Below are 27,575 nucleotides of genomic sequence, written 5' to 3'. Positions count from 1 at the left end.
TGAGAAACTCCCAAGAAGAAACTCCCAGGCGCCCCAGAACACAATCTGGAAAAACCACTGCTTTGAGACACAGGAAGGACGACGGCTCAGAGGTAGAACAGAAAGGAATCCCTACCAAGAATGAGTGTCACAAGTTCGCTTGTACGGTTGGATGGTTTTGAAATTCTGGTTCCTTTTTCCAGTTACAGTGTAGTGAGGGAACGAGTGGCAAAGACCTGCCTGTGGGCTTTTGTGAGCACTGGATGGATAACCACTTGCGGAAAATATTAGAGTTGTACAAATAGTTCTAATTTCCATAAATCAACATTGATGTTTCTAATGCATGCCTTATACCAGTGAGGTCATTGAACAACAAGTTCACTGCTGTCTTTGCCTGGGGGGGAAAAAGGACTTTCTTTCACCTTTCTTTTTGTTCTTATCGGAAGATGCTGGAGATGGAATCAGAGGGCTTTCCCATGCAAAATAGGTGTTTTCCCACCCTCCAAAACAAACAAAATCCTCAACAAACTCCATGAACTCAAAACTCCAGAAACAAAATTTTCAACGAACTCTCACTGGAATTGACACTGTAAGACAGTGATGGCGAACCTTTTCGAGACTGAGTGCCCAGACTGCAACCCAAAACCCACTTATTTATCGCAAAGTGCCAACACGGCAATTTAACCTGAATACTGAGGTTTTAGTTTAGAAAAAACGGTTGGCTCCGAGGCATGTGTTACTCGGGAGTAAGCTTGGTAGTAGTCGGTAGCTTTGCTTTGAAGCAACCGTGCAACTCTTCCAACGGGTGAATCACAACCCACGAGGGTTTACTCAGAAGCAAGCCCCATTGCCAGCAACCGGGCTTACTCCCAGGTAAAGGATTGCGCTTTAGTTCTTCCCATGAAAATCAGTGGGGTTTAACAGCGCTTAACAGGGTTACGTACACTGCTTCCCCAAAACTAGGTCTTAAGTTTAATGCTAATAATCGAGCCCAGGCCAGCCTAGATGTGTGTGGGGGGACTCTGTTTGCACGTGCCCACAAAGAGGGCTCTGAGTGCCACCTCTGGCACCCGTGCCATAGGTTCGCCACCACTGCTGTAGGAAAAGCATGGACAGGTCTGCTCAGCCCACTGCAAAAAATAGGTATCGCCAGAGGAGGGGAAAGGCTTAACAGGATGCCAAGAGCAACTTGCTTGCATGGCAAAATTGGTCTGTTCTTTTTTAATTTAGAAAATGGATGGCAAAGGAGGGAGACGGCAAGGGTATACAAGGAGGCAGACTGCACCAAATCAGACCACAGAGGAAAAGTAACGTTTAAAAAAATAATGTTATGTTAAAAACTCTTTTGCAATCAGAACACAGAAAGGAAAAGTGGAGATGATAGAAGCTTTTGCCCTGACAGGCTGGTGTTCCATTTACATGGAGTTTTTAAGGCGAGGGAACGTTAAAAGATGGAATCCACTACTTGAAAATGGCAGCAGTTCAACCCGTTCTGCCATCTCATTCTCCTGGGGGTGTAAATCACACCTCACTGGATGGGCCACGATAGCTCGACAGATCTTGAGAGCTAAGCAGTGTGGGCTCTGGTTAATATTTGGATGGGAGAACAACAGGGAAGGTCGGGATTGCAACGTCAAGCAGGCAACGGCAAACTACCTCTGAACTTTTCTGGCCTTGAAAACCCTCGGGGGCTGCCATAAATTGGCTGTGACTCGGTGGCACTTGCCACCACCACGGAGTCAAATCTGTGGCACGGATGTCCATCAAAAGGTGCTGAAATCAAACCATCGAAGAACGACATCTGTTCGAGTCCTGCTTGCAACCTTCCGATTAGCCCATAACTGAAAACAATACCCAGGACTGGGTGGGCCCAAAGAATTAATTGGTGCTGCTTCCACTGGATTGCAAGCTTTTGTTTCCATGAAAGAAAACCCAGAAGCTGCGTGAAGACTGCCCAATCTTGGCCCCTTCCACACATGCAGAATAATGCACTTTGAAGCTGGATTGTACTATGGCCCCTTCCGCACATGCAGAATAATGCACTTTCAGTCCACTTTCCCAGTTGTTTGCAAGTGGATTTTGCTCTTCTGCACAGCTGCAAAGTGCATTGAAAGTGGACTGAAAGTGCATTATTCTGCAAGCGCGGAAGGGGTCCTTGGCTATTGGCATGAAGGCCAGCAAACACAGACCGTCGCTCGCCCATCCGCAAGGCAAGCGGGTCAGTGTGTGCCCTGCCCCCTTCCTTGTACAGAATGGGGCTTGTGTGTTTATACAGATGCTAAATCCCAGGACTATCAGTAACAATCCCTTCAGTAAAACCCAGATTACGGAGCGGCAGCCTCTCGGCTCCCACCTCGGCTTCTCCGCACAGGCGCAAACGTCGCACACCTCAAGCTTCCAACCATCACCTCATTACAAGGCAGGGCATTCTGGGTCGCGCAACCTCAATGGCAGGTTTTAATTGACGGTGATTAAGCAGGGATCAGAAAAACAGCTAAAAATAATACACAGATGGTATTTCATTCGGCAGCTTATTTAAGCTGACTGTACAGCTCAGCTGGTTTCCAGATAAGAAAGAGGGGGGCGCTCACAAAACGTCAACAAGATCATTATCTTGCTTAGATGTTGCTGAAATTTTTTTTATTTGGGCTCAGCTGAGCCCACGGCAAAGTCTTTCTGGCACCAGTCAGGAAAAAGGACCACCCATCCAGGTCTTTAGATCAAGGACAATAGACTTGCCGCCCCCTTAGGATGCTCGAAAACATCCTTGAGAATTTCACGAGTTCCCGAGTGGCTCCCAGGGCAGCCTTTCTATTGGCTGAGAGTCCTACACAAGCTTCCTGGGATTGGTCATTACCAGCAGTAAACCGCTCTCGACACTTCACACCTCTTGACACATGAGCTCTCCACATCAGGCAAGGATATATGGTGGATGGTATTGCCTCTGGCTAGTTTACAAGCTCGTATTTTTCCACGTCCCTGAGAAATCAGAATCTGTAGAAACCATCATGTTGTCCGCAGTGGGTTTTGTGGCTTCAGCAACGGGCACAATCCACCCAGAAGAAGAGGAAGGAGAGTTTCAATTTATATCCCGCTTCTCTCAACCGTAAGGAGTCTCAAAGCGTCTTGCAACTCCTTCCCCTCCACTCCCCACAACAGCAAGTACATAATGAAGTTATGGGAAACTGTGAAGAGTTTAGGATTAGGTTGTGGGGTGAGAATCATGGTTATTAATACAAAACCCTGAAGAATGAAAAATCAGTCTGGCTTCCAAGGATTTGGGCTGGCTCCTACAGCCAAAGAAAATTTGTCAGGAGCAAAATCAAGTCCATTTTTTTTTTTAAAAAAAAAGGTGGTTGGACCAATTCCTTTCCTGCCCTTTTTCACCCTGCAAAGCTAAATGGTTCTTCCAAATCCTCAAGATCAGTTGAAGCCTGCCCCACAATAATTTTGTCACGCTCAATAATCAATTTTTACTACCAGCAAGATCATTATGTCTCCCTGTAAGAAGCATTCTGTGCCCTAGAAGCCAGACCAGAAGTTTAGAGAGTAGCCCAGGTTTATTCCACAATGGGAAAAAATACACTCTACACATGCTCCGAGGCCTCCACTTCACACAATTTCACTCTGAGCTCAAACCGTAAACCAACTCCAGCCCTAAGAAGTTCCAAGCGCCAACACTGCAAAAACCTACTGAAATTACAAGACTGCAAGTTCACAACACTCATCTCTGAAATAGAAAACTGGCGAAACCAGACATTAGCCTAGAACAAAATGAATTGGGAAGTCAAGATCAATAGTGAGGGACTTGTTCAAAAGAATTTCCCATCCCAACAACATTTCCAAACCAGCCTGGACAAATTTAGTCGCAGGCAAGCCTCTGCAAGACAGAATAAACGGCACACCATCGAAAGCTACAAAACCGTTGCATGACTGGACCAAAAATAAAATGCCACACAACCTCAGGGAGGGAAAATGGTTTATTTCATCAGTCTTCTTTGTTTAAAACGGAGGTGTTCAATTGCTGCATTTTAATTTACGTTATTGAGAGATTAATTTGTAACTGATTTTTATGTCTATCTGTATTTGAATTTTCATGTTGTTCACCGCCCAGAGCCCTACGGGGGTTGGGCGGTATACAAGTTTGAAAAATGAATGAATGAATGAATGAATGAATGAATGAATGAATGAATGAATGAATTGTGGAACTACGAGACAGCTGGGAAACACTCCGGAATAGTAATCTTCAGCACATGAGTTGTGAGGGGGACCCTCCAGCAGGTTGTGAGACTTCACCTGCTTGGTTGTAACCTGTTTAAAAGGCACCCTTTTTAAAAAAAAAAAAAAAGCTCAACTGTTGGAAGCTTTTTTGGAAGCTACTGCAAAGGTACAAAGAACGAGGGAACCGGAGGTTTCAGTTCTCCTCTCACCGGGCTTGCAAAGGGAAGAAAGATTGTTGTTGGGAAGGTTCCTCCACAGCTACAACTCTTGGCTTGTTTCTCAGTATGATTTGCCTCACAACGGTCAGCTTTGGGCCTCTTTATGTGACGCTACCAACCCACCTTTGACACCAGTAAAGTCCCCAACTCTGGCTCCCCCTCTTCCTTTCATAAGGCATCAAGTATCTGCAGCTCAGATGCTCCCAAGTCTGTAAAAAGTAGAAGGTCATTGGTGGTTGTGGATTTTCCAGGCTGTGTGGCCGTGGTCGGGCAGATCTTAACATTTTGCCTGCATCTGTGGCTGGCATCTTCAGGTGTATCACGGAGAGGAAACTGTTCACAGATGCAGGCGAAACGTTAGGAACAAGATCTACCAGACCACAGGCACGCAGCCCGGAAAACCCACAACCATCAGTTGAATCCGGCTGTGAAAGCCTTCGACAATACATTGAAGGTCATTATTTAGGGCACAGACTTGACTCCCATAAGGGGGCCACCTAAGCCTGCTGGATCCCACTCCATAGGAACAACATGTGCATCTTGGGGCACACCAAAACATCTGCCAGAAAGGGTACATACTAAGAGGGAAATCATCAGTGGCATCTGTCAGGGGAGAGACTGAGAGGCCGGCCCGCACGACTGCCAGTTGGCCTGCAACCAAGGTACTTATGGAAGCCCATCACCGTTCTTCCCCAGCCCAGTTTTTAGCCATGCTAGCTTCTTGCCACAGTGAGCCAAAAAGGCCGGATGCGCGAAGAAGAAGAAGAAGAAGAAGAAGAAGAAGAAGAAGAAGAAGAAGAAGAAGAAGAAGAAGAAGAAGAAGAAGAAGAAAGAAGAAGGAAGAAGAAGGAAGAAGAAGAAGGAGGAGGAGGAGGAGGAGGAGGAGGAGGAGGAGGAGAAGGAGAAGAAGAGGAGGAGGAGGAGGAGTTTGGATTTATATCCCCCCTTTCTCTCCTGCAGGAGACTCAAAGGGGCTGACAATCTCCTTGCCCTTCCCCCCCACAACAAACACCCTGTGATGTGGGTGGTGCTGAGAGAGCTCCGAGAAGCTGTGACTAGCCCAAGGTCACCCAGCTGGCGTGTGTGGGAGTGTACAGGCTAATCTGAATTCCCCAGATAAGCCTCCACAGCTCAGGCGGCAGAGCTGGGAATCAAACCCGGTTCCTCCAGATTAGATACACGAGCTCTTAACCACCTACGCCACTGCTGCTCCATATATCTGGGGAAGCCATATATCTGGGGAAGAAAAAGAAATACAGCATTTCCCAAGAGCTAAGAGGCGCTTGCTAACATGCCGCTCAGCTGCATGAACTAACCCTCTATTTTCTTTTTAAGTTTAAGGAGGAGGAGCTTGGGGGCAAACATTCCAGGGGATCACGGAGCCAGAAGAAAACAGGCAATTAAGACGGAGTTCTGTGACGCATTCAGGCCTCACCCAGCCTCTTCAGCGAAGGCTTAAAAAGAAAGCAAAGAAAATATTCCACTTATACGCCAAACACCAGCTATGCCTAATTGCAGGGGAGGTCTGGGTTCTGCAGTTAAGGAAAACTCCATTCAGAGACAGAAAAGATCCCATCCCACTAAAAGGAGACTACAAACTCTCCGGTTTATAGATGGAAACCATCAACAGTAAAAAAAAAAACCAATCCGTTGATCCAACTGCAAAAATGGTTGGTTTTGGACCAGAGAGATGCTAAACGTCATAAGAACATAAGAATTAGCCTGCTGGATCAGACCAGAGTCCATCTAGTCCAGCACTCTGCTACTTGCAGTGGCCCACCAGGTGCCTTTGGGAGCTCACGTGCAGGAGGTGAAAGCAATGGCCTTCTGCGGCTGCTGCTCCTGAGCACCTGGTCTGCTAAGGCATTTGCAATCTGAGATCAAGGAGGATCAAGATTGGTAGCCATAGATAGACTTCTCCTCCATAAATCTGTCCAAGCCCTTTTTAAAGCTATCCAGGTTAGTGGCCATCACCACCTCCTGTGGCAGCATATTCCAAACACCAATCACACGTTGCATGATTCCACCAATCACACGTTTCTTTTTATTAGTCCTAATTCTTCCCCCCAGCATTTTCAATGAATGCCCCCTGGTTCTAGTACTGTGAGAAAGAGAGAAAAATTTCTCTCTGTCAACATTTTCTACCCCATGCATAATTTTATAGACTTCAATCATATCCCCCCTCAGACGTCTCCTCTCTAAACTAAAGAGTCCCAAACGCTGCAGCCTCTCCTCATAAGGAAGGTGTTCCAATCCTTCAATCATCCTCGTTGCCCTTCTCTGCACTTTTTCTATCTCTTCGATATCCTTTTTGAGATGTGGTGACCAGAACTGAACACAGTACTCCAAGTGCGGTCGCACCACTGCTTTATATAAGGGCATGACAATCCTTGCAGTTTTATTATCAACTCCTTTCCTAATGATCCCCAGCATAGAGTTTGCCTTTTTCACAGCTGCCATGCACTGAGTTGACATTCCCATGGAACTATCCACTAAGACGCCCAAATCCCTTTCCTGGTCTGTGACTGATAGCAACGTCGAGTTGATTTCAGCACTGTCAGCCACCATAATGAACCACCTGTTTACAGAGAGTAGGACACGGACAACAACCCTGCAAAATAGTCTGCTAGGGAACTCCAGGTACAGGACCAAGGGCAAGAAGCATTTGCCCAAGGCCACCAAACAACTTCATGGCACAGATGCCTTTTAGCCACTAGGCTACACTAATTGCAACTGGATGGTCTCTCGATTCTGGGTCAGGGTTTAATATTATTAGTTGTTGCGGGCTTTCCGGGCTGCGTGGCCGTGGTCTGGTAGATCTCGTTCCTAACGTTTCACCTGCATCTGTGGCTGGCATCTTCAGAGGTGCATCACAGAGAGAAGTGTGTTGAGTCCGGCCGTGAAAGGCTTCGACAATACGTTTAATATTATGTTCCAAATATTAAGCATTCTGAAGTACAACAGCTATTACCACAATTAAATAGTCTCCAGATATCACCTCCGTCAAGGCAATCTCTGTTTCAGCTCTTTTAATGAATCAATTAAAGAGAGGGCAAAATACACATTTGCCAAGCATTGGCAAGATCGTTCACATGGATTTCCCCACACAGTCTTCCCTTCTTAAGCAAAACAAACTGTGCAACTGGAGATGCCATTGACCAGGGCAAAGGACAAGACGGGGAGAAAATGCCAAAACACACTCAAAAGCTGATCTTTCAAGAGCTTTGCCTATTGCAGGGGTCCCCAAACTTTTTAAACAGGGGGCCAGTTCACTGTCCCTCAGACTGTTGGAGGGCCGGACTAAAAAAAACTATGAACAAATTCCTATGCACAAATGATTGTAAAATGTTTGATTTCACCTTTCAGCCTTTCTGTCATGGTCTATTTTTAGAACAATGACCAAAGTATGTCAAGTACAGGGTGGGCTCCAAATATGGTTGGGGAGGCTGTGGAATCCCTTCCCCTGTAAAAATAAAAAGCAGAAATTTCCCAATGAAGCATTCCATCTAACCCAGGATCAGGTATCTTCCTGGGTTCTTTCCTCCCTAGCAGCCAGCGAGCGATTCGCCAGCCTGGCTGATGCCAATGGGAGTGAGGTGGAACAGAAAGCCTGAGAGCAACACATGGAGTAGCCGAGAGGGAAGGGCGGAGCAGGCGTTGCCACATGTAAGGTTTCCAACTCTGGGTCAGAAAATGCATGGAGATTTGGGGGTGCCATCATGTAACTGCAATCAACGGCCGTTGGGGCCAGTTCCTCCTCTCCCTCGAGCCCCCACTGCACATGAATGGAGGCATCCCTGCCATGCCTGGCGGGCCGGATAAAGGCCTTCAAGGGGCCACATTTGGCCCCCGGGCCGTAGTTTGGGGACCCCTGGCCTATTGCAACTGTATGGGACTACCAAGGAGGGAAAAGAAAAGCAATTAAAAAGGGTTAAGAGATCGCCGACTTAAGCAGACACAAACAGCTGGCATCATCAATTCCGTTTTGGTTCGCTGCGTCTTTCTCATCTCCTTCCCCGCCATCAAACCCTAACGTATCTGGTGCCATAAATAATTTATTCCTATCACACTCTGCCACAAGAGCAGGGCACCGCCTCCCACCCACCCCCCTCGCCCACTCATTCCCCAGCTCTGAGGAAATCTGACGGAAATACTGGTGTGTTTGTTTGCAGCTCAGGGCAATTGCTTAACTGTTCGGGGTAATTGCTTATCCGCAGCGCCGGGCTTCACAGAAGCATTCCAGAGAATCAGCTGTAAGTCAACTCCCACACTGGGCGTTCCTAGGGAAATTATTCTCTGCTTTTTTTTCTCTGCGTGCCAGAGGATGAACTAAGCACAACGGGCTGGTTAATGGCTTGGAAAACGGAACCTTAGATATTTACCGTGAGAGTTTGCTCTGAAGTAAGAAGGGCGTTCTGAATTATGGGTAATTCCCACCGGCTGCCCGGGAAGGCAGGACATTTTGTCACTTCCTGTCTCCTGTGCAGGAGTCTGCTAGCTCAGTTGGAGTATTTCCCGAGCTAAACAAAGGACAGGAAAGAATATAGAGAGAGAGGACAAACGTATAGTAGTAACAAGAACATGTGAAAGAACGCTGTTATGGTGAATGGAGGTGTTAGATAGTACCCTGTTTCCCCGAATATAAGACATCCCCGGAAAATAAGACATAGTGGAGGTTTTGCTGAAGTGCGAAATATAAGGCATCCCCCAAAAGTAAGACATAGCAAACTTTTTGTTTGGAAGCATGTCTGATGAACAGAACACAGAAAAATAAGACATCCCCTGAAAATAAGACATAATGCATCTTTGGGAGCAAAAAATAATATAAGACACTGTCTTATTTTCGGGGAAACACGGTAGTTAAGAAGGTGAACTGGATTAGGAAATGCTAAAGTAGTAGCCGCCTTCCCTTAGCACTTGAGTATATGAAATGTCCGGAGACCTTTACATTATCCTGTGATCTGGTACCTGTTTTTCTTTTCTCATTTTCATTCCCTTTCCTTTTTTTTTTGGGGGGGGGGGGTTATGGGGAGTGGGCAAGATGCCCTCCTTACCTTGGAGCAGAAGGAACCCCCATGGTAAATATCCAAGGTTCCATTCTCGATCTGAGGGGAAGGCATCTTGATTTATGGGACTTCCAATAGCGGCGTCCCTCCATTTGGATGGGAACAAGATATCACCCACCACAGGTTGCAGCAGCCAGTGTATATGACCAGAGGTGGGATCCAGCAGGTTCTCACAGGTTCCCGAGAGTAGGTTACTAATTATTTGTGTGTGCCGAGAGGGGGTTACTAATGGGCGATTTTGCCACGTGATTTTTGCCTTAGTCACGCCCCTCCTCTCAGCAGTAGCGCGCAGAACTTGAAGCAGTCTAGCAGGAAGTGCACCAGCGTGCGTGGCAGCCTGCGCCTGCGTGCATTCGTTTCCCGCCCAAGGACCGGCGCAGCGGCTGCGTCCTTGCCACAGCCCCGCCCAGGAATGCCCCGCCCCTGGAATTCCCGGCCACACCTCCATCGTGCCCCGCCCAGCCACAGTTTGAATCCCACCACCATGGGAACCTGTTACTAAAATTTTTGGATCCCACCACTGTATATGACCTAAGCTTATAGTGCCCTATGAAGGTTGAAATGTCACCACTTTATACGTTTCTTCTACTGAAGTCCAACCATCTAGAGCTGCATTGGTAGTACAGTTTGCATGGAGCTGTGATTCCTGGTGGTATCGGAACGTCGCTGGCCTTGTAGGCCTCTACAATACAGTGATGTCATAACCGATCGCAGCTCCAGACATTTTCGTGCCCTTAATGGTCACAGAAAAGAACAGGAAATCAGTTTTCCTAATAGGCTCCGTATGTCGAATGTATAACCGAAGGGCTCTCCACAGATCTAGTATGTGCCAGGCCTTCTCTTTGGCGTGGCTGGGATGCAGGCGGAAAGACGGCAAGTGAGTTTCTTGACTCCTGAGAAACCCAGAGTTAACCTCAGGCAGGAAATGTGGGATCTGGCTGCACCACCACCTTGTCCTTATGGAAGAGGCATAGCAAGAAACCAAAAATAGAATGCAACATAAAATCCGGGAAAGAAACCCTAAAGAACCTCCTTTAAGGGCTTGAATGGGGCTGAAGAGAGAAGTAATAGTACGCTGAGACCACGGTAAAGGACAGGGAATAAATGTAGACAAATAAACAAATGTAGACACATAAAGGAGCAGCAGCAGTGGCGTAGGAGGTTAAGAGCTCGTGTATCTAATCTGGAGGAACCGGGCTTGATTCCCAGCTCTGCCGCCTGAGCTGTTGGGCTTATCTGGGGAATTCAGATTAGCCTGTACACTCCCACACACGCCAGCTGGGTGACCTTGGGCTAGTCACAGCTTCTCGGAGCTCTCTCAGCCCCACCTACCTCACAGGGTGTTTGTTGTGAAGGGGGAAGGGCAAGGAGATTGTAAGCCCCTTTGAGTCTCCTGCAGGAGAGAAAGGGGGGATATAAATCCAAACTCTTCTTCTAAATAAATACAGCATGTCTTGTGGGGGCGGCTGTCACCACTGAACAGACCGCAAAAGTCATGCTATCCAGTAAAACACCTGCTAAGAAGGAGACCGCCCTGAGGAGGCGGCTCATACCCTCAGTTGCCTGTCCACTGTCACTCAGGATTACCTGGCTTAGTTTCCTGACCCAAACTATCGAGGCTCTAGAGATGAGACCTGCCGTAGCCGCTTCTCTTATTGCAACCGCCAAAGCCTCGTGAGACTTGCAAAAGACACAATCAGTTTTCCTGTCTAGTGGAGTTCTTTATGGATCTCATCCTATCTTCCGAAAATAAGTTTGTGGACTGCAGTGCCACAATTAGGAGCATCCACTTGTGGGACCTGGAGTATATCCCCAGCATGCAAAGCTAATGAGTAAAGTTTCGTAGGCCTGTTGGACAGAGGAAATTAGGCCTGCATTTGCAGCTTCCTCAGATAGAAAGCTCCTTCCAAGCCTCAGACTCCATTATAGTGGAAAAGGGTGGAAGGAGAAAGGTGCGACAGAAAAGAGATAGGTGTGATAGAAAAATGGAGATTTAAAAGCGCTCTCTCTCTCTCCCTTCCCAGCGAGATAGCCAGAAGAAGTAGTTAGAAAAGTTAGAGAAGAGAAACTGTTATGGAGAGTTCCTTCTCAGTTGCTCTCCCGATGTGAGGCAGGAAAAAAATTGAGCTAGCAGACTTTCACACATGAGACAGAAAGTAACAAAATAAATCCTGCCTCCCCGAGTAGCCAGTAGAAATCATCCAAAATTCAAGATGCCCTGCCCCCAAAGCAAGAAGAGCCTTGTGAGACAGGAAATGGAACTTCTTGCAAAGATGCACAAGAAGTTCATTGACAAGCTGGAACGGGTCCAGAGGAGGGCAACCAAAATGGTCAAAGGTCTGGAATCCATGTCCTACGAGGAGAGACTTAGGGAGCAGGGAATGTTTAGCTTGGTGAAGAGAAGGTTAGGAGGTGACATGATAGCCATGTTTAGATGTCTGCAGGGATGTCATATTGGTGAGGGAGCAAGCTTGTTTTCTGCTGCTCCAGAGACCCCTAATTAGAGTTGAGAGACTAGAAGAATGCCGTAAGACCACACAACCGTCTCCCTCTCTCCTACCTCAATTCCTTTGCAGCACTCATCCTAGTAAGTATGATGTCTGGAAAGACTGTTGACATTCCCCAAGATTCATTTTAAGCCCTAGTGCAACCATGCCTTACAGCAGGGTTCTCCAACCTATGGCCTTCCAGAAGTTCATGGACTACGATTCCCATCAGCTTTGCCCACTGGCCATGCTGGCAGAGGCTGACGGGAATTATAGTCCATGAACATCTGGAGGGCCGTAGGTTGGAGAACCCTGCTTGAAAGCCGACTGCAGATAGTGGCCTACTTGATCTCTCAAAATGCCAAAATCAATCCACCCATACCAACTTACCTGGAGCCGAGATCTATGCACAGTGATCCCCTAGAGCTGGGGTCTGCAACCTGCGACTCTCCAGATGTTCATGAACTACAAATCCCATCAGCCCTGCCAGCATGGCCAATTTATAGCCAATTGGCCATACTGGCAGGGGCTGATGGGAATTGTAGTTCTTGAACATCTGGAGAGCCGCAGGTTGCAGACCCCTGCCCTAGAGGCTGTTATACCCAGACTGTTAAATATACTCCTCAAGGAGGTAAGAATTATCACCATCCCTACGGACCTGGTGGTAAGATAACGGTAAGTTTCAAAAGGAGTAGAATCTTACAGACCTACAAGACTTATGCGGTATAAGCTTTCAAGAGTCAAAATTCCCTTTGTCAGATACCCCTGGAAATCTTGTGGGTTGCCTGGACACAAATCATAGAATCATAGAGTTGGAAGAGACCCCAAGGGCCATCAAGTCCAATCTCCTGCCATGCAGGAATACACCATCAAAGCACTCCTGACAGATGGCCGGCCAGCCTCTCTTTAAAAACCTCCAAAGCGGGAAACTCCACCACACTCTGAGGTAGTGCATTCCACTGTCTAACAGCCCTGACTGTCAGGAAGTTCTTTCTGATGTTTAGGTGGAATCTCTTTTCCTTCACCTTGAAGAACCCATGACTCCTGGTCCTAGTCTCTGGAGCAGCAGAAAACAAGCTTGCTCCCTCACCAACATGACATCCCTTCAAATATCTAAACACGGCTATCATGTCACCTCTTAACCTTCTCTTCACCAAACTAAACATCCCCAGCTCCCTAAGTCTCTCCTCACGGGGCATGGATTCCAGACCTTTTGCCATTTTGGTTGCCCTCCTTTTGCCATTTTGGTTGGGACTCTTCAGTTTGGAGAGGAGACGTCTGAGGGGGGATGTGATTGAAGTCTATAAAATTATGCATGGGGTAGAAAATGTTGACAGAGAGAAATTTTTCTCTCTTTCTCACAATACTAGAACCAGGGGGCATTCATTGAAAATGCTGGGGGGAAGAATTAGGACTAATAAAAGGAAACACTTCTTCACGCGAACGTGTGATTGGTGTTTGGAATATGCTGCCACAGGAGGTGGTGATGGCCACTAACCTGGATAGCTTTAAAAGGGGCTTGGACAGATTTATGGAGAAGTTGATTTATGGCTACCAATCTTGATCCTCTTTGATCTGAGATTGCAAATGCCTTAACAGACCAGGTGCTCGGGAGCAACAGCCGCAGAAGGCCATTGCTTTCACCTCCTGCATGTGAGCTCCCAAAGGCACCTGGTGGGCCACCGCGAGTAACAGAGAGCTGGACTAGATGGACTCTGGTCTGATCCAGCTGGCTTGTTCTTATGTTCTCCTCTGGACCTGTTCCAGTGTGTCAACATCCTTCTTGAATTGCGGTATCCAGGACTGTACACAATATTCAAGGTGACGTCTAACCAATGACGTCTGAATAGGAGAGAAAATCTTGCTCTTCTAACTGCAGGCCAGCATGGCTTACCTTCTGAAACGATCTTCACGACAAACTAAGAACTTTTCTTACCAAGAAGACTTGCAAGACCGTTTAAACAAGGAGAGAGTGACTGTATGCCATTTTCCTATTCAACCTCATGCACATTTTAGATGATGGCGCTGTTATTTAGGAGCTGTTTTTCTAGAATTCTTACCATAAACCACCTTCAGTGTGTTATAAGGACAGACGGGTGAAAACTATTTTTAATCAATAACATAAATTCTCGACATTGAAAAGGGAAGAGAAAGAGACAGGAGAGTCGTGTCAAAACAACAGATAAGAAACCCAAGAGAAAAATTCAGCCGGCGAAAGGTAAGATTAATAATGGGGGCGGGATAACAGCCAGGGATGGGAAATTAATAATTTAGGTCAATTTTAGGGTAATTCTAAATGCTGAGATTTTCATACTTTCCACTTATGACTACCAAAAAAGGCTATTAATTTCCACTAAATGCAACCATGATTGCTTACAGTAGTCGTAAGTGGTGGCTACGTCCACCCCACAAAACCAGATTCATTTGGTCTCCCATGACCCTACTATAAATCAAGCTGTGGCCCAAAGATCCACTTGAAAAGAAAATCAATCGGTAGGGAAAAAATTCTTTACGTTTCTGTGTGTCCTTCCCTTTTTAGGAATACCCCACACCCTGGTGCAAAACTGTAGCGAAGAAAGCAAGCCATGGTCAAATTAAGACCAGTCATGGGTTCAAATCTCATCTCGATCACAAACTCAGTATATGGTCTTAGAATAGCCTTTCTCTCTCCGCCTCCCACCGGCAATGTGGGCTCAATGAAAAATCTCCCAACTTGCGCAACTGTTGGGAAGATTACTCTGCTACCATGTGCGAAAATGACCTTTCATCACCGGAAGTATTATGTAAATACTAATTTTTATTCTATCCTCCACTTCATAACTGTGAACCCCATACTGGAAGAAGAAGAGTTTGAATTTATATCCCCCCTTTCTCTTCTGTAAGGAGCCTCTGAGGGGCTTACAGTCTCCTTTCCCTCCCCCACCCCCCACAACAAACACCCTGTGAGGTGGGTGGGGCTGAGAGAGCTCTGAAGAACTAGCCCAAGGTCACCCAGCTGGCATGTGTTGGAGCGCACAAGCTAATCTGGTTCCCCAGATAAGCCTCCACAGCTCAAGCGGCAGAGCAGAGAATCAAACCCGCTTCTCCAGATTGGAGTGAACCTGCTCTTAACCACTACACCACGCTGGCTCTTTTTGACCACGTTATGGGTCAAAATTCAGTTCATTTCTTGAGACTAAAGAATCTGAAGTAAAGAGCTTTGTTACCACCCCAAGAATATGGAAACTGAGCCAACAAACATACAGACCTGCTTTATACTGAGTTTAGACCACTGTTCAAATAGGGTCAGTACTGTCTACTCCAGAGGTGTCCAACTCTGGCGCTCCAGATGTTCATGGACCACTGCCGGCATGACCAATTGGCCTCTACTTGAGGTCTTTTACTATTATCTACTGCCTGGCCTTTTTAACGGGAGACGCTGGGGGTCTAAAATGGGACCTTCTGTATGCCCAGCGGATCCTCCGCCCTTCCGTAGCAATGGCTGACAGAATCCTTTCCCTCCCAAGTGCTTAGAACAAGAAGGAAGTACAGTTCAAAACAGTGCTTTGGTGCTCAAAATAAAAGGCCTGTTGCTAACCTGTGCGAAGCCACATAAAAGACGCAGAACGCTCTCCCCTCTGGAAGAGAACAATGAGAGGCTGAAGATAAGGAGGAAATACCTGGCAGACTGCAGAGTCCTGTGAAGGCTCAAAGCTCAACATAAGCTGACAAATGCCAGGGGATTTCTCTCGAACTCTTTGTCAGTCGGAGACCGCGCTGCCATTCAACTCCCGGCATTAACGCAGGGGGAAAAAAACGAAGCAAAGCGTGCTAGACAGCGGCGAGGAAGTCGCTCACAACTCAAACATCCCCATTTGAGAAAAAAGAAAATACAAACCATAAAGTTAATTTGAACCTCTTCTGACTCCGGTCAAAGGCAGGTTGGTTAACGTTCACCCAAGAGACGTCAAGATCTTCCTTTGAAATTATGATGAACATAAGAACATAAGAACTAGCCAGCTGGATCAGACCAGAGTCCATCTAGTCCAGCACTCTGCTACTCGCAGTGGCCCACCAGGTGCCTTTGGGAGCTCACATGCAGGAGGTGAAAGCAATGGCCTTCTGCTGCTGCTGCTCCTGAGCACCTGGTCTGCTAAGGCATTGGCAATCTCAGATCAAGGAGGATCAAGATTGGTAGCCATTGATATACTTCTCCTCCATAAATCTGTCCAAGACCCTTTTAAAGCTATCCAGGTTAGTGGCCATCACCACCTCCTGTGGCAGCATATTCCAAACACCAATCACACGTTGCATGAGGAAGTGTTTCCTTTTATTAGTCCTAATTCTTCCCCCCAGCATTTTCAATGAATGCCCCCTGGTTCTAGTATTGTGAGAAAGAGAGAAAAATGGATGGATTCTTCTCATTCCTTTGGCAGCCTTGGCAAATTTATAAGCCTCACTGCTGAAGTCACCTCATGTTGTTTATTTTCTGCAATCACCCCTCACACCCCCAACCAAGTTCACTCTCAGCTGTGTTGGGACTATCCTAGGGGTCCTGGTTATTCTTCGTGTCAAGCGAAGGAGACCTTTCCCGCGGTTCCTGCTTCAAGGTTCTTGCACTCAGTGGTAAACAATGGGTGTTACCTCACCAAGCCCTAGTGGTTTGTTCTAGCAGTATATAACTAAATACTCATTTCTGGAAGGAACCAGAAGACATACCTGGTTGCACAGCGAGGCCTCAAAAGAACAGTGCGTACAGTTCTAAGTACTGGCATTGAAAATGTTAGGAGATGGTTGGAAGATACTGCCAAGAAGTTTCTGGAAAGAGCCTTTTCGCCCTCTTTAAGAGCACTAGAAGTTGGGGCTCTGCATGAAGGGGACGGGCAATAAATTCAGAACGGACAAAAGAAAAAATGTATTGTCGAAGGTTTTCACGGCCAGATTCAACCGGTTGTTGTGGGTTTTCCGGGCGGTGTGGCCATGGTCCTAAGGAACAAGATTGACCAGACCACAGCCACACAGCCCGGAAAACCCACAACCACCAAAAGAAAAAAATATCCTCGCTCACTCAGTAAATGTAGTAAAATTTAATAAAATAAAACGTAATTTACATTTAGTAAAATAAAAGTGTAAAATTCACTCTAAGCGGACTTAGTGACGGCGACTGGGATCAAATCGAAGCTGACGTGGCCATCCTGTAGGGCATAGGTGTCAAACTCGCGGCCCTCCAGTTGTTATGGACTACAGTTCCCATCATCCACTGCCAGCATCATGCTGGCAGTGGATGATGGGAACTGTAGTCCATAACAACTGGAGGGCCACGAGTTTGACACCTGTGCTGTAGGGTTTTCAAAGCGAGAGGCGTTCAGAGATGGTTTATCAATGCCCGCATCCACTAGGAATGGCAGAGATCGGAAAGATCTGTGTCCAGCCAATGGTCATCCAGCTGGCATCCCATGACGAAGTGGGGAATCTAACTCAGTTCTCCAGATTATAGTCCATCACGGAGATGACGAAAAGATAATTAGACTGATTCGTGGGCAGGTTTATCGGTGGCTATTAGCCACTTCCTGAAGCAAAACACAAACACTGCTAAAAGTCAACACTGAGAAAGGTCTTGGCCTCCATGCCGTGTTCAGTACGTGCGGGACCACGTCTCCCCGTACTGCCCCGCTAGGTCCCTCCACTCATCGCAGGGGCACTTTCTGGAGGTCCCCGGCCCATGAGATAGCCGGCTGGCCGCCACAAGGGCCGGTGGAATAAGCTCCTGGGTGAAATCAGGGCCCTGTGGGACTTAAACTGTTTCCGCAGGGCCTGTAACACGGAGTTTTTCCGCCAGGCATTCCCATCTAACATGACTGTTACTATCATTGGCCTTCCGTGGGTATGGTGCGGAAGGAGGGACGTCACCATCTGTGGTTGGTTGTTTTTTTACTGGTCTTATGTATGAAATGGTTTTATGACTGTTTTTATTGTTCGCTGCCTTCAGTCCTGTTGGGGAAGGCGGGATACAAATGGGGGGAAAATAAAATAATAAAATAAAAATAAAGCAGTTCTTTTGTTTTCAAGGAACCTAGGCTCATTCCGCACATGCAGAATAATGCACTTTCAAACTGCTTTCAGTGCTCTTTGAAGCTGTGCAGAAGGGCAAAATCCACTTGCAAACAGTTGTGAAAGTGGTTTGAAAACGCATTATTTTGCGTGTGTGGAAGGGGCCTTAGTATGCTGGGATTGTCAGTTGTTTGCGTTAAATACTGCCTGCTTACATTCCCACCTACTCAACCTGCATACATATCTGCTCCGTTGCAGTGACATTTGCCTACCGGATTCCCGTCACAAGGCTCTTTTGGCAGATAAATTATTTTACAGCAGGCATCCACCGAGGCACGGCCCTGTCTATTACTCAAGCTGAGGATGGTCCAGATAGGCAGCAGTGATTTCACCTCTCCAAAGTTACACCCAAAGTCAGTCATAAATTCCAACTGCTTTGGTTTTACAGCCAAAAGCGTTCACCTAGACTCCAGACGCTTTAAAAGGGGATATGCATCAACCGTCCCTTTTTTAACAGTCAGTCAGTCACGTTGGGGGAAACCGTTCTGAAAGCTCAGCACCAAGAAAAGGACGGGAAAACAAGAATGGGATCAAGCCCTTACAAGCAGATTTGAAACTCAAAAGCAGGTGAGTTGTTGATATAGCACAGTGATGCAGAAAGAAAGATTACAAACAGTTCTACCGCCGGTGCCAAATAAACAGACGCTCACGAAAACATAAACTGTAGTCACCTCACAGTAGTCAACGTACTTCCCAGAGTTTAACAGCCTGAGATCGGTATAAAAGTTCAACGGGTCGCGCGCTGCCCTAAAGCAACCTGTGCCCGAATTGTACTTTAAACTGCCAGGATAAGAGCCGTTTCACAGGGTTATAAGAGCCCACGACATACGTCAGTCAGCATGGTTGGCAAACTGGGTTGGGAGCAGCTCTTTAGAAGCTTCCAGAGCTCCTCAATATGCTGTCTTTGCTCTTTGATTTTTAAATGTTATTTAATTTAACATTCTCCTGAAGGGGGACCCAAATTGGCCTACATCATTCAACTGGAGCAGCAGTGGCGTAGGAGGTTAAGAGCTCGTGTATCTAATCTGGAGGAACCGGGTTTGATTCCCAGCTCTGCCGCCTGAGCTGTGGAGGCTTATCTGGGGAATTCAGATTAGCCTGGGCACTCCCACACACGCCAGCTGGGGGACCTTGGGCTAGTCACAGCTTCTTGGAGCTCTCTCAGCCCCACCTACCTCACAGGGTGTTTGTTGTGAGGGGGGAAGGGCAAGGAGATTGTAAGCCCCTTTGAGTCTCCTACAGGAGAGAAAGGGGGGATATAAATCCAAACTCTTCTTCTTCTTCTCCATTTTATCCCCACAGCAACCCTGTAAGGTAGGTTAAGTTGAGAGCCTGTGGGTTTTTATGAATAGGTGAGCTGCCTCGCATTAAGCGAACATTCCCGTCGGGTTGGATTCTCGAATATGTACTGATTTTGGCCTCACTGGAAGACGCAGCACTCTCAGAACAGAGAATCTACCCAAATGGAGAAACAGACCTATGGAATTGACATGATCTACTGCGTTATTGACTGACCCAAGCCAGCCCCACGAAAACAGGTGGCAGGCAACCTGCCCCAAGGGGGGTTCCAGAGAAACAAAAAGGAAGCCACGGGTGGACAAAATGGCGGATCAAGTTGGCGCAAGTGGGGACATTTTGGAGCAGGACACTTCCGCTCCGCCCAGAAAAACTTGAGAAAACCGCACATGAGAGGGATACGTGGCAGGAAATGGGTGGAAATTGCTGGAAACTGGTGGAAATGGCCGGTTCAGCCCGAATCCAACCCCTCGTATACCGTCCTGTGTCCCATGGAGGGAAGGCACACTACGAATCTGCTGGATAGATTCAGGAAAATCACACCAGGTATCTGCCATGAAATACCCTCAGCGTAGTATACATCTGTGATGCAAAGAACCCGCCTGAAAGATGGATGGAAAGTTGCCAGCCTGCCCACTGTATCGCTGAAGAAGTAAAACCGGCAGCAGATTTAAGAAACACCCCCAGGGAGAGAGAGAGGGCAAATTCAGTCAGTTTCCGCAGCTCAAAAGTGGACCGTGTCCTTCCTCGCTAACACAGTCTGAAACAACAACGCAACTTGCCCAGTAAACACTGCCACGCCAGCCACTGAAATCCGCTCACCGACAGACCTGGACAGCCACAGGTTTGGAAGCCGTTACTTCCCTCACCGCGGGGCGACCGCCTCGCCTCCCCGCCCGCAGGTGCACGCATGCACACATGCGCTCTTGCACAAGCCCAACCAGGGAGAGGAGTGGACTCAGAGAAGTTCTCCGATTTGCAAGCAGCAAGCAGGGCCCTGTTCCAAGGCTGTCCCCCGACGGCAGCTCAAACATTTGGCACATGCCTCCGAGACGCGTCTGGTTCTAAACTCCAGGAAGTGCAGTTCCCAGCAGCAGCAGCAACGCTGTCATGAGCTCACGGGCAGGAAGGGGGGAGGCAAGCAAATGCCTTGTTACCAAATCCCACATCAAGCAAACCCCAGAGCGTAAACAGAAGAGGCCTCCAGCCGAGGTGGCCAATTTGCAGCTGTTCCATAGCTGGGGGGGGGGGGGCAGAGCAAAGCTTAAAACCCATGAGCCTGGTCGCCCCACTCCACCGTCGTCGCACACAAGCACATTTCCAGGCTGCCTGTCTACAACACCCCCCACCGTTGTGTACCTCTGTGACCCCACTGCACAATTCCCCTTCTTCTCGAGATCTGGAGCAACCCACAAGGGCACGCAAGTTCACACCAGTTAGCCCCAGATTTGGATTCCTTTGGGAGCCATTTCCGATGCCCATCCCCAATTATGACACTGAATCTCCCCCCCTCTCCATTGAATCAGAGAGGTGCCAACAGCAGGCCTGAAAAGTGCACCAAAAGGGAACAGAAGCTCTGTTATTTCCGGCTTGCCCTCCGCTCCCCCTGCACCCAGACAGGCAGGGTGTGCATTTACACAGCAGTGGGGCACAATCTGCTTCTTTTTCCCACCCCCATTGACCAACACCACTGTGTTATCTCTCTCTTTTTCTCATCATAGCCCTTGAGGATTTGGAAGGGACAGGCAGGGGATATGACCTGCACGCTTTTGGGGGTTATTTTGTTGTTGTTTTTCAATGAGGGCCACGCTCTCCAACCCCCTGCCCTTTTAGGACCTGATCCTGGGCACGTTTACTCGGGAGGAAAGCCCCCCACTAGGGCGATCCCTGTCCCTCTAAAGAAGGTCAGATCGCCGCCAAAACAAACAGCCCGGATCCCAGGTCCCCCGGCTCCCCAAAACGAGATGGGGCTTAACAGCAGTCTCCTGCACCGAGGGAGGAAGTTTAGCACAGCGGGACTTACTTCCGAGTAAGCCGGGCGGCCGTGCTGCAAGGCGAGGCACGCGGGCAGGCGGGTCTGCAAAGCTCCCTTCCCTGCGTTGCTGCTGGAGTGGCCCCGACTAGACTTATTTCCAAGTTAAAGAGAGGCAGAGAGTTTTGATGGATCGGAGTTTAAAGGCTTTTGGGGGGAGGGGGGGGGGCGGCGAAACCCCATAAGACCCCAAATAGAAATGACTCGGCGAGGAGTTCTAAAGGAACCCCCGGGTCTAGACGAGGCAACACAGATGGCACGCTTGCACACAAACAGCCCCCCCCCCCCCAAAAAAAAACATTGCATTTTGTACTCCCATCCTTTTGCAAAAGCAAAACCCCGGGCGGGCGGGCGGCGTTGCTCATTTCTGGGATTTTGCTCGCGTCCCGCCCCCAACCCGGCTTTACAGGCAGCAACTGATGCAATTCCGTTTATTTTGTGTTGCCCCCCCCCCTTTGCAAAAAAAAAAAAGTGATCTGAGGATATCGAGCCCGCGTCACGAGCAGAAACCCAAAACCGGGTGGGTGGGGGGGGGGGGTGTCAGACAGCCAGCATTTCCATGAGAAAGACCACGGGGGCGGAAAAGGGGGTCGTTCCTCCCCCCCCCCCTCCTTTCCGCCTTCCGCCCTCTCAGATGTTCATTTTGGGAAAGGGAGGGGGGAAAGAGGGATTTGGGGGGGAGGGGGCGTCCCTTACAGCCCCCCTCCCCGCTTCTTACCTCGTTGCAAAGACCAGCCGCTTCTGACTTCCTCGCCGCTTGCAACTATTAATCCTTCTTCTTCTTCTCTCCCCCCCCCTTCAAGAAATTGAATTTCTCTCTTTTTTTCCTCTCTCTCTTTTGCGCACGGAAGGGCAGCAAAAAAGTGAACGGAAAAGACTCTCGGGAGGTTGCAAAAAAAGACACCTCGCTGCAAAAATAATAATAACAATAATAGAAGCAGCCTCCCAAAAAGCAAAGCGAAAGCTATCCAAATCTAGGTTTGCAGCGCATAATCTCCTCCGGCTCAGTTCAGGGGGCGCCTCCGGCTCCTCCGCCTGCCGTCCCCGCCGGCCTGGGGGCGCGTGTTTGTAAATCCAAACGAGGGGGGGGGGGGGTTGCCGGAAATCTCGCCTCGGACGCCTCTCGCCCCCCCTCCCTCCTCCCTAAGATGTCTGTCCTTTGCAGCAGCAGCAGCAGCAACTCCAAATGCAGCTCCCGCCGCGGCCCCGTCTCTCTTTGCAGCCTTTGCGAAGCCCCAAGTTTGCAAGCCTCATCCTGGGGCTGCCCAGATGGGGAGGAGGAGGAGGAGGAGGAAGAGGAGGAGGAGGAGGAGGAGGCGGGCGGGCGGGCGGGCGGGATTGCTGGGCGCCCTCCCCAAAAGGCTCCCAGGCAGCCGCCGGGCTCGCACCAAACAAACAGCCCAGCCTGGCCTCGCAACAGTCTCGCCTCCCCCCCCCCCCCCGCTTCCCGGCTGCTCTCTTAAAGGGGCCGCGCCACTTCCGAAGCCCCCTTGGGGTGGGGAGGGCCTGCAGGGCATGCGCTTTGGCCTGGCTGGCTGGCTCTTCGAGGGGCTGGCAGTGCCAGTTGTATCTCCAGCCCAGACCCGCCGTAAGGGCCAGCAGGGAGGCTTTTTGCAGCCAGACTCAAGTGATGATGAAGACGAAGAGGAGGAACAGGAAGAAGAAGAGGAAGAGTTTTGGATGCATCTCTCTTATAAGGAGACTCAAAGGGCTTACAAGCTCCTTTCCCTTCCTCTCCCCACAACAAACACCCTGTGAGGTGGGTGGGGCTGAGAGAGCTCCAAAGCATTGTGACTCGCCCAAGGTCACCCAGCCGGCACCTGCTGGAGTGCACAAGCTAATCTAGTTCACCAGATAAGCCTCCGCAGTGGCAGAGCGGGGAATCAAGTGGCAGAGCGGGGAATCAAACCCGGTTCTCCAGATCAGAGTGCACCCGCTCTTAACCACTATGCCATTGCTGCTGTCGGGCTGTGTGGTCATGGTCTGGTCGTTGTTGCGGGCAAAATGTTAGGAAGAAAAACGACAGGCCACATGGCCACACAGCCCAGGAAAAGGAGAAACGGATGGTTAAAAAGCAATCAGATGCATTAAGAGAGCTAAGCTGGTCTCTGAGCATGGGCAGAGTGCAGTTTCTCTTCCTCCCCCCGCTCCTTTTAGGTTTGCCAACCTCCAGGTGGTAGCTGCAGATCTCCTGATAGAGATTGGTTCACCTGAAGAAAACGGCCACTTTGAAAGGTGGCATCTAGGGCAGTAGCCCTCAGCTCTGCTCTTTCAGGGCCCATCACTACATTTCCAGGAATTCCCCAAACTGGAGTTTGTCACCCTACAGTTACACAAGCAAACTGCAGTCGAACTCCACCCTAAGCCATGCAAATGCACCTCGTCCCCGCACCCACCTGTGACATGGACAAAACAGATACCCACCATACAATCAATCATTCCACACTGTGCCACAGAGAGAAACCTATCCTACCATGACATGACTCTGAAGATGCCAGCCGTAGATGTGGGCGAAGCGTTAGGAGCTAAACCAGCAGACCACGGCTATCCGCCTGGAAAACCCACAAGCCAAAAATGGAGATAAATCTGCAGAGAATTACGTATTGCTGTGTGGGTGATAGACCATCTCTCCGATTGTCCACGGTTGTTTATAGCAAATGATCAGATTATGGTTATGCAGATAAAACAGGTCAGAACAACTCATGAGAAATATAACACTAGCATTGGCACAACTTTAAAAAAAAACCCACTTCTGGATCTCACACTCACTGATGGTGAGTTAAAGGTCTTTATGAAGAAGAAAGTTTTCCATTCCTCATGGAAAATGCAGGAGAGTTAGGTGTGTTCTCCACCTTGGAGAAATTATTTCAGATAGGATCTGCCAGCGAGAAGGCCCTGTTTTTCACCAGCTTCATAAACCTCACCTTTTGCAATGAGGGAATTAGCGCTAACATCTGTCCACCTGATCTTGGGCAGAGAGTTCGCAAACCCTGTTCATTAGTCTTCGGATCTGTCACTGTTCTTTTTAGAATTTAATTATCAAGGACAGTTATCGTTGGCAAACACTTTAATTGGAGGTAAGGGACAGCCACATGGAAAATAGTGCGCGTCTGCTCTTTAGTCTTTAGTCAGAGGACATTGCTATAGATCCAGAAATAAGGAGCATGTCTCTGAGCATGCGCCAAGTACCCCATACAAACGCAACTGAGTAACCATGACTCTAGGTTTAGGAAGAAGGGTTTCTTGGCTAGAAGATGCAAATTCGAAGAGGTAGACTCAAGATCAATTATCAGTCATTTGTTACCTATGAAAACATCTCATCCTGTCTACAACCTAAGTGAAATCCTACAAACTGGCTTCATTTATAGACTTAACTGCATTTGGAATTTCTCGGCATGAGTTTTGTTTTTGTTTTCTCGGCACCAAAGTCAGACAGCCGTCATTATGGGGAACCCTTCTGCCATGTCTGAAGAAAGATGGGCTCTTTGGGGTGCCACCGGGGCAGCTATTTCATGGCATTCTCAATACCCAAACTTCTCTTCTTTTAAGAAAGACCCATCCCTATTTCTGCCATACAGGGCTGGCCCAGGTTAATTTGATTGGGATTCCACCAAGGATTAGCGCAATCACTATATAAAGGCAGGCATTGGCAACAGGGCGTAGACCAATGGCTGGCCCGCCCCCAGGCAACACTTGAGAAGGAGGAGGAGGAGGAGGAGTTTGGATTTATATCCCCCCTTTCTCTTCTGTAGGAGACTCAAAGGGGCTTACAATCTCCTTGCCCTTCCCCCCCACAACAAACACCCTGTGAGGTAGGTGGGGCTGAGAGAGCTCCGAGAAGCTGTGACTAGCCCAAGGTCACCCAGCTGGCATGTGTGGGAGTGCACAGGCTAATCTGAATTCCCCAGAGAAGCCTCCACAGCTCAGGCAGCAGAGCGGGGAATCAAACCCGGTTCCTCCAGATTAGATACACGAGCTCTTAACCTCCTACGCCACTGCTGCAGGTCACATGGGGGCATATTGGGTGGCCAGCTTCCTCTCTCGCAACTGCACCCCACCTCTGAACTCCACATGGAGTTTGGGGCAGGTAACCAACGCACTCCCCATGCAACCTGCCCAAGTGGTGCCCTGGGCTCCAGCCTCGTCACGCTCCTCCCTAGTTACGCCACTGAATGGCAAACCACCCGTTTGTCTCTTGCCTTGAAAACCCTATGGAGTCACCACCTGCCAAGGTATTGGGGCGCAAGGACTCAACACACCTTAGAAGGCTCTGACCAAATCTCAGCTCATGGGACAGATGTGCTCCAAATTGGAGCGCATCTGTCACACGAGCCAAGATTTGGTCGGAGCCTTCCAAGGCGTGTGGAGTGAGTGCCAGTACGCATAAGTGGTGCGACCGCACTTGGAGTCCTGTGTTCAGTTCTGGTCGCCACATCTCAAAAAGAATATCAAAGAGATAGAAAAAGTGCAGAGAAGGGCAACGAGGATGATTGAGGGACTGGAGCACCTTCCTTATGAGGAGAGGCTGCAGCGTTTGGGACTCTTTAGTTTGGAGAGGAGACGTCTGAGGGGGGATAGGATTGAAGTCTATAAAATTATGCATGGGATAAAAAATGTTGACAGAGAGAAATGTTTCTCTCTTTCTCACAATACCAGAACCAGGGGGCATCCATTGAAAATGCTGGGGGGAAGAATTAAGACTAATAAAAGGAAACACTTCTTCACGCAACGTGTGATTGGTGTTTGGAATATGCTGCCACAGGAGGTGGTGATGGCCACTAACCTGGATAGCTTTAAAAAGGGCTTGGACAGATTTATGGAGGGGAAGTCGATCTATGGCTACCAATCTTGATCCTCCTTGATCTGAGATTGCAAATGCCTTAACAGACCAGGTGCTCGGGAGCAACAGCTGCAGAAGGCCCTTGCTTTCACCTCCTGCATGTGAGCTCCCAGTGGCACCTGGTGGGCCACTGCGAGTAGCAGAGAGCTGGACTAGACTAGATAGCAGAGAGCTGGACTAGTCTGATCCAGCTGGCTTGTTTTTATGTTTTTATGTTCTTATGTTCTTATAAGCCAGAACAGGACCACTTTCAGGTGTCTGTTCTGAAATCCTGGAGAATCCTGTGTAGTTTGTTTATTCTCTGAGCCCGAGTCACCTCAAGGGCTCCTTGTAAAGAAAAAAAAAATGGAACAGAACCATCTACCCAACCCTAGAAAAGAAGCAGGATAAAAATACAACACACAGGTAGTGGATTTGTTCATGTGGCCTACTGGCTAGGCTTGTCTGGCCTCATCCTTGACCCGCATGGACTGAGACTTAGATTACATCCGCCTGGGTGGCTGAAATTGCAAGGGAGAAGAGCTAGTGGGGAGCAGCCGTGTCTTTGAGGGAATTGTCCTGGACATATCAAATTCCCTTGCGGCTGCAGAAAAACGGTGCCAGGCTATACATTTCTGGCTGGCGCATTCTGCTCGTAACTTTGCTGAGTCTTGGCTTTCTCCCCGTTTTGAGCCCAATTCGTATAATGTGCTGAGTGTTTTATAGTCTTTCCTGCGTTTGTTCTCGCGGTTCGGAACGAGTTGAAAGGGGAGAGATTTTTGCAACAACAAAAAAAAAGGCGGCAGCAAAATGCACGCACTCTTTTCAGCAAATTGGGGGTGCATCAAAAGGCGGGGGTGTCTAAATCTGAGGGCCGGGCAATATAGGAAGGCTCGCGTTGAGTCGCAATGTTTGCCCTCTGTGGTGTTATCATTTAGAACTGATGGACGGGATATCATTGTCACAATGGGATCCCTGACTGGTTGGGATAATTCAAGGAAGGGGGGGAAACATCCAAGACCTTAAAATAGCACTAAAGCAGGACAGAGGAGAAGCAAGGGATGATACATGCAGCCAGGTAGGGGAGAGTTTTGGATACACCTAGTGTTTTCCTCCCACAATCCCCCTCTTTCCCTGCCATGGAACAGGGTTCCCTAGTCTTTCAAAGTCTACAGGCACCTTTGGAATTCCGACAAAGGATGATAGGTGCCACCACAAAATGGCTGCCACAAGAGGTGGAGCAAGTCACCAAATCTCACAGAGTGAGGTTAAACATAACCCTGATAGCAACTCTTCGGCTTTTCAGACAGAAGTTCTGTTTAATGTGGGGAGAGAATGGACATGTCTCTCTCTCACACACACCCAAAG

General features: G+C 48.5%; 1 protein-coding gene across 1 annotated transcript in view; it reads right to left on the bottom strand.

Annotated features, from left to right (window-relative positions):
- NCOR2 (nuclear receptor corepressor 2) overlaps positions 1-22,779 on the bottom strand; it is a 343,452-nt gene extending 320,673 nt beyond the window's left edge. Inside the window, exon 1 of the mRNA XM_048513864.1 lies at positions 22,107-22,779. The gene's annotated coding sequence lies outside the window, so the exon portion shown is untranslated. The remainder of the gene's footprint in view (positions 1-22,106) is intronic.
- Positions 22,780-27,575: the final 4,796 nt, after the last annotated feature.

The sequence above is a fragment of the Sphaerodactylus townsendi genome, linkage group LG13 (genome assembly GCF_021028975.2).
Source record: "Sphaerodactylus townsendi isolate TG3544 linkage group LG13, MPM_Stown_v2.3, whole genome shotgun sequence".
NCBI classification, from domain to species: Eukaryota; Metazoa; Chordata; class Lepidosauria; order Squamata; family Sphaerodactylidae; genus Sphaerodactylus; species Sphaerodactylus townsendi.
Note: the sequence above shows the minus strand (reverse complement) of the source record. Positions and strands in the feature narration are given on the sequence as shown.